The sequence below is a fragment of the Barbus barbus genome (genome assembly GCF_936440315.1).
Source record: "Barbus barbus genome assembly, chromosome: 24".
NCBI classification, from domain to species: domain Eukaryota; kingdom Metazoa; phylum Chordata; class Actinopteri; order Cypriniformes; family Cyprinidae; genus Barbus; species Barbus barbus.
In genome coordinates this window covers 12,054,503-12,062,802 of record NC_136752.1, presented here as the reverse complement: position 1 = coordinate 12,062,802, position 8,300 = coordinate 12,054,503, and positions in this window count along the sequence as shown.

Here is an 8,300-nt window from a genome sequence, read left to right as displayed (position 1 = left end):
GCAGGAAAACAAGGCAAGACTAAGGCTAAAACAATGGCTATGGCTCTGTAAAGTTGCTATCGCTTGGTGAGTGATAAATGCTAACAATACTCGGCCCTGAGCAAGAGCAAGTCCCAGGCTTATATGGTGTGTGGTGGTGATTGGAAAATGGTGATCAGGTGTGTGTGATGTGTGAATGGTGACAGCTGTGATCTGTGCAATGGATTGTGGGAAATGGAGTCCAATGTGCTGTGAGTGTAAAAGTCACTGTGGTGAACGGGTGACCTCTAGTGGTGGTTGACAGGGAGAGCATGGACCAGATTCGTGACACATATATACAAATAAAATAAATGCATGGTATAGGGTAAGAGAGTTCTATCAGAGAACCATCCCTATATTGTTGAGCCCTATCTAATGGCACCACATAAAATTGCAAATTAGCTCTTTTAATAGCTCAACTGTTTCTCCTACACAGCTATGAAAATAAATGGAAAGCTAATGGAGACGCCTGCTGTAGCCTGCCACTTGTTAGTTTTTTTTTTTTTCTTTCTTTTTTTTTCATCATAGGAAAAAGGCCACAATAATCTCATATTTTCCTGAACTTCAGGTTCTGAAGAAATCTCAATATCGTCTGCCAAGACTGTCTGCAATAAAAAAATCAAAATTTAAAGAGAGGTCTCAATATGAACTTTTCTATAACAAAATTAACTTTTCTCTGCTCTTTAGGAGTTGAATTTTGGAGTTGTTTTAAACCACTTTTGATTTTTACTTTCTATGATTCCACTGAAAAGTAAAGAGGGCAAAACATTGTACAACAGCTACAAAGCGAGGCCTTCCAGCTACATGAGAGAGAGAGCGAAGCAGAGTAAGAATGAGGATGACGAAGAAAGACAGAGGCAGAGATTGGTAGAGGGTTCAAAAACCTTACAACACTGTCCTAAAGGGGCTTCAGGATAAACAAAGAGAGCGAGACGACAGAAAGCTGCAAAGTGACAAGGATCATGTCTTGGTGTTTGATTCTCCTGTGACTGGTGAACAAAACAAAGGGTGGTGTCACTGATAGAGTCTTTGCTGTATGTGTTTCTTCTTGTTGTTCAGAGCTTAGACATGAATGGCATCAAAAACATCAGACTCCCCTCAGCCAGACTGATCGACAGACTCATCGCAGCTCGCAGTGGGAGCTCCTCAAAACCTCACCAATCACACACGCTCTTGCTTTGACACATCAATATGCTGCTACACACAATGCATGAAAATTAAAGGGCTGTTCCAAAATATCTGAAATCAGTTTTTAGCATGAAAATCGTCTCAGTAGAGCTGTGCAATAATGATGTTAATTTGTAGGCCAATTCAGAAAACTAATTCACCATATGGCTCCCTATGGATTTTATAATAATGTTTTTTTTTTTTTTATGAGGAAAATCTGTTTGTGAAACTCTCCGATGAACATGCTTCATCTCCTATTCTGTACAAGGTTCAACAGTCATGGAAAACCTATATGAAAATTAGGGAATTTTACAATTGTGCTTTACAGGCATGAAAAAAAAACATGTAGTCTAAATGCAATACGATGTAAATCTCATGAAACATTCATGGAAATCTCTGATTAAGCTCAGCGATGTAGGCACAAAAATCTCAGGTCGTTTTTTGTTGTTGTTGTTAACCACTGTTTTATTTTTTGGAACAGTAGTACAAAACAAAAAGCAACTGTACAAATTTAAAATCCATCCCAACCCATCCCACCCCTTGGTAGACTTAGAAAATAAATAATAATAACACATTAATTAATATTAATAGCTAAACAAATAACAATAAAATAATTTTTACAAAGATTTTAGAAAAGAAGACACAACGTTAAAAGCTGAATGCCATGAATTTACAGTTTTCACGTTAGATCCATGTATACGAGAAGTAGAGAGTTCCATTGAGATAATGTCCAACAAATACACAGTCCAGGTTCTTCTGTCCATTGTGTGAGGAGGATTCCAGTGGTTGACTAGCATTTTTTTTGCTGCTGTTAACAGTAAAGATCTTTGTTGGACGGACAAGGTGAAGTCCCAAAAGTCATTCATGAAAAAATGGCGTGGAGTCAAACATATCTCAGTACCTAACAAATATGATAGGTCCTGACTCACAGCAACCTTTATGAAATTATTTGAAAATATTTACGCAGCAATCATGAATGACTGGGAAAGTCATGGAAAATTCATTAGTCAAAAAGGGTGAGAAAACAAGAGATTATGAATGTATCTTGGAAGGCAGTTGCACTTTGTCTTATAATGACTGGATAGTTGTCTAACCAGTAAAAAAAAAAAAAAAAATTGAAGTTATGCTTCAACTCCCTATTTTCTGTGGATAAATCTAGCTTTAGGCACTCTAAATAAATAAAAATAACAATAATAATAAAAATTAATTAATAATTAAAGAAATATGGATAATCAAAAATATATCTTATGTGCAGGTATGTAGCCATTGTTGTTTGGCACTCTTTTGAAAAACAGTTGTTTTGCAATAATGAATTGCATTTCTGAACAGCCAAACTGGTGTTGATTCATGTTTTATTACAGCACTGCCACTTTCCTTTTTTGCTTGCAAACTCATTTCTGTTTGAGGTTCATTATTTCAAGCTAGTATGACAACTTTGAGCTTATATCAATCAGTAGCCTGACCTTCTTTTCTCTATTCACAAATGTTAAAATTTGTTAATTTAGAACAAAAGCATTTACATAGTGAATAGAACTCATGATAAAAAAGTAATTCTCTCTCAGGTTCTTGAACTACGAACTGAACAGATCTGTTTAAACCATGTGTGTGTGTGTGTGTGTGTGTGTGTGTGTACACCTGTTTTTATATCCCAGTGGGGACTTAAACCTGAATACACAACGCTATCTCATGGCAATTCATACATATTTTACAAGGTGGCTAATTCGTACGAATTTGTACGACCTCACTCATACGATTTAGTACGATTTGTCTAAACCCCAGTGATGGGTAGGTTTAGGGGCAGGGTTAGGTGTAGGTCATTCGTACAAATTAATACGAATTTGCAACTTGTAAAATGCGTGATACGAATTGTCGTGAGATCGGGCTCAAATACACACAGACTCATGGGGACTCGTGTCACTGTGGGGACCTAAATTGAGGTCCCCATGGGTAAACAAGCTTATAAAACATACAGAATTAAGTTTTTGAAAATTTAAACATACAGAAAATTTCCTGTAAGAGGTAGGTTTAGGTGTAGGGTGATACAATATACGGTACAGTAGAAAAACCATTACGCCTATTGAATGTCCCCACAAAGATAGCAAAGCAGACGTGTGTGTGTGTGTGTGTGGTTACAGCGTGGTTTTGAAGATATCTGTTTGTATATGTGTTTACACACAGTGTTAAGTTGATAAATGCTCTCTCTTTGAGCCAAGCACACACAGATAATTCTGTTTGTTGCACAAGGCTGTTGTTTGAAAAGGTTCCACATTCAAACAATCACATTTAACATTAATGGACACACCGTACAAGGACAACAATGTTGTGCTAAGTTTTCAAAAATGTATCTGAAAAAAAAACCAGATGAGAGGAAGTGAATGACACATAAAGAGCAAGGGTGACTCAAAAAGGCCTTGTGAAACACTTGAAGCATGGAAAAACTGACACCTGAACACCAGCTATTTACCTTCAGATGTACGGACTGTAAATGTAGTGGAACACAAGACACAGTCACAGGAAAATTCTATATTTTCTACCTGTATCTCATGGTTCCTTAAAGGGGTCATCGGATGCAAAATTAACTTTACAAGTTGTTTGTACATAAATGTGTGTTGGAAGTGTATGTACACATCCATCCTATAATGATAAAATTCCACCCAGTGTTTTTTTTTTAAATCCCTATTTTAAAATCCCCTTTCTCAAATCAGGCTGTTCTGAGATTCCTGTCAGAATGACATAGACTGCTCCCACGATAGTTGATTGACAAGCCGTCTTACCTTAGACCTGCCCTGAGTGAGCTGAAAGTTGTCCACCATTGTGTCGACTGCGGTGCAGGGGAAGACAAGAATGTCTCTGATTAAGTGATTAAAGTGTTTAGTTGTTGGATGTAATAATGAATATAGCAGTCATCATTTACTCCCGACATCTGAGCCGCTGAAGATGCAGAGGATTAACAGAGTAAAAAAGGTGTTTTTTACACTACCATTGAGAAATTTTAACCAAAGTATGTTATAGACATTTCATTAAGACCCGAAAGAATCATATCAACTTGTGGAAAATGGCCATCTGATGAGCCCTTTAATCCAAGACGCTTGTATGGGAAAAACTCCTTTTTTCCTATTCAACTGAAGCCTTTTCAATGACGCAGTGAAACTGCACGTCCATTGTTTCGTACAGTGCTATAAAATCGAACCAATGGCTCGGCGGCGGTGTTGAACGAGTTTATGGCTATGCAGCCTCCATAGCCCGCCAAAATGGGCGGGGCCTCTGGCTATATAAGCGGCCGCTTCGCCGCATCTCAGATTTCTTCTCTTCAGCGACGAAGATTCTTCCTCGCTGACTATTTGCTGACGCCTAGATTCACCGTTGAAACACCTCAACAGCCGGATTGGACCTCTCGCAGAGCACAGCTCCCCTGCCGCCATGCGGCGACAATCTAAAAGAGCCTCACAAAAGAGCAAATTCTATTGCGCCGTTGTTTAAAATGCCGTGCCGTCATTGTAAGACGTGCAGGACTCCCCTGCATTCCGATGACAGTCACGCTGAGCGCGTGTCATTCTTGGGGAAATCCCACACTGACGCTGCGCTCAGCAGGATTGACTGCTCTCATTGCGAGAGTTTCAGTCTTGTCTCTCTGCGCTCACGGATAGCTTTCTTTTCAGAAACGAGTGAGCTCAGGTTTGAGTGGTCTCAGCCTGAGGAGCCATCTCGCAGCAGGCTGGACGAGTGGTTTCTCCCGGGGCGCCAACAAGCCCCCCGCCAACGCTCGTCCCCCTTCTTTCCCGAAGTCCATGACGAGCTCACTAAATCGTGGTGCGCCCCCTACTTGTCTCGCATCCGACCTTCTGCTTCCTCCGCCCTCACCTCTGCTGACGACGCTGAAGAGAAGGGATACGAGCACCTGCCCCCTCTGGATGAGTTCGTGGCCGTCGCTCACCTCTGCCCGCCCACGGCTATCGGATGGAAGGCGAGGGCGAACCATCCGTCCAAGCCATGAAGAGCTACGTCTGCACACACTGGACGCGCCTACTCGGCGGCTGGACAAGCGGTTTCGGCGCTGCACTCCATGGCTGTGCTCCAGGTCTTCCAGGCCAAGATGCTCGCCAGTGAGGAGGCTGGTCTTGACGCTGCTTCACTCAGGGACCTGAGGAGCGCAACGGACCTGGCCCTGCGTGCCAGCAAAGCCACCGCCCAGGCCATCGGGTGGTCGATGTCCAGCCTGGTAGTGTTGGAACGCCACCTTTGGCTCATGTTGACGGAGATGAAAGAGGGGGATAAAGTTCCCTTCCTCGATGCTCCGGTCTCATCGAACGGCCTGTTGTGGAGGGCTTTGCAGAGTGGTTTTTGGAGGCTCAGAAGTCGTCTCAAGCGATGCGACCTAAACGCACCAGCTCTTCTGCTGCTTCGAGTCGCCCCAAGCCTGCGCCGACTCAGCAGCCCGCCAAGCCAATGCTGGCCACTCTCGAGCCCCGACCTCCTAAGGATCGGCAGGATAGAGGGCGTTCCCGCTCGGCAAGATGCTACCCCTTTCCAAAGCGCCAAGGACCCTGGCCCAAGATCGCCTTGGATCCGGCGCCTCAGAAGTCCTCCTGATCAACCAAGCAGAAAGAGGAGGGGCCCGAGTCTCGCTACTGCCAGACCACCCCGCAAGCAGCTTCTAATGTGCCTCTTGTCACCCCGCTCAGCGCTGGGTGCAGAGGGAACTGTGTTATTGGTTCCCCACGGGTCCACTCTAGTGCCCGGGCAGCCGACCGCTGTGATAGCAGACAAAATAAAATACATACATTTTCAAAAAGAGAGCAAATATCCTCTTCTGCCTACCATAAGCGTCCTGCCCTTATGCTGCCAGTCTTTAGAGCCTATTCAACCTCTTGCCACATGGGCCGAGCACTGGCAGGCCATCCCCGGTGTGTCAGAGTGAGTAATGGCTACGACAAGACGAGGTTATTCACTCCAATTCGCTCGAAGACCACCATGCTTCCGCGATGTGGTCGCCACCAGAGTGCGCAAGTTCTGCGCACAGAGGTGATGAATCTGCTGGTAAAGGAAGCCATAGAAGTCGTTCCTCCAGCCCAGAGCAAGTCAGGCTTCTACAACCGCTACTTCCTCATCCCCAAAAAACCTGGGGATGCAACCTATTCTAGATCTCAGACTCCTGAATCACGCCCTGGTAAAAAGGATGATCACATTAAAGCAGATCCTCTCGCAAATATTCCCAGGGGACTGGCTCATGTCACTGGATATGAAAGACGCATACTTGCACATCTAGGCAGCCCCCCCCCCAATCACAGATGATTCTTGAGATTCTCATTCGAAGGGGTGGCATATCAATACAAGGTCCTCCCGTTTGGGTTGTCCCTGGCTCCCCGCGCTTTTACGCAATGCATGGCAACGGAATGCTCTCTCCCCTCTGCGACAGATGGGAATCTGCATCCTCAACTACCTCGACGACTGGCTCATTCTGGCCCAGTCAGAGGCAGGTTCAGGGTCAACTTTGCCAAGAGCATACTGTCACCCAGCCAATGAGTGTCATTCCTGGGGACAGTTATATCCCCAGGAATGACACTCATTGGTGATATTCACTTGCTCAGTGCAGATGACAGCAAATGTCTCAGCGGAAAGAGCCATGGCGATTCAGCGCCGCATGGCCTCTTTTAAGGAAGGGACCGCCCACCCGCTGAAGGCTTTCCAGAAAATTCTGGGCCTTATGGCAGCAGCTTCACCAATACTTCAGTTGGGCCTGCTTCACATGCGACCCATCCAGTTCTGGCTGAAGCAGAGGGTTCCATCCACGGCTTGGCGTCACGGTTGCCATCGCATAACGGTGACTCTGGCCTGTGTATCAGCCCTGGCCTTTTGGAGGGACCCCCTCTGGCTGAAGAAGGGTGTGATCTTAGACACGGTGCACAGAAGGAAGGTGGTCAAGACAGACGCTTCCAACAAGTGTTGGGGAGTGCTGTGCGAAGGCAAACAGACCTTTGGGCTTTGGTTCAAAGAGGAGTCGGCTCTGCACATCAACTGCCTGGAGATGCTAGCGGTGTGCCGGGCCTGTCAATTCTTCCTGCCGGACATAAGGGGACTTATCCTATGCTCAGACAGCAGGTCTGTGGTGTCATACATAAATCACCAGGGCGGCCTCGCCTCGTCTTACTCCTACATGAGTCAGGGTTTGAGTCGTTCCTCATCATAGCACGGCGTGATTGTACTGGTTCCCATATAAGCGTCTTACGATGCAGTATGATTGGAATATCGAAAGGGAATGTACTTGTTACTATCGTAACCTCGGTTCCCTGAGATATGGGAATGAGTACTGCGTTCCTGGGCGTGCTATGAGCTGCACGCCTCAGTCACTTCATTCGAAAAAATCTGAGATGCGAAGCGGCCGCTTATATAGCCAGAGGCCCCACCCATTTTGGTGGGCTATGGCGGGCCACACAGCCATAGGCTCGCTCAGCGCCGCCGCCGAGCCATTGGTTCGATTTTATAGCACTGCACGAACCAATGGACATGCAGTTTCACTGCGTGATTGAAAAGGATTCAGTTGAAGAGGAAAAAAATAGTATTTCCCATATAAGTGTCTTACAATGCAGTACTCCTTCCCATATCTCAGGGAGCCGAGGTTACGATAGTAACCGAGTACGTTTTTGTGTCAAGGCCGTTTTCTCTACATCTTTTCTGGTGTTTAAACATGCAGAAAAGTGGTGAGAATTATCAGTTGTTTCATTATTCTTAACCACAGCTCTCCGTGGTTGAAGACCACCACTATCATCTATGTTTTTAACTGATCTCTTGGTTGGCTGTCACATTGTTACACTTTTTTTCTTTTTTTTTCTTTTTAGACATTCTATTATATTTTTTTGCTTCGTGTCTCTATTGTCTAATGAAGCCTTGAGATTTTCATTTCACGTTTTGTCACAACAAAAATACATTTCACTTGCCAGGGTAGCTTAAGGAACTTCTAATCATTCAAGGATAGAGAGTTAGCGTGGGTAAAGGGCTGTCATACATTTAATCAAGTACATGCTCAGTTGGATAGTTGTGCTGTTCTACATTCATTATTCAGGTTTTGCCCACCATTTACTGCGTGTGAAGGGTGAAAATGGAAAGCAATTCTTCTG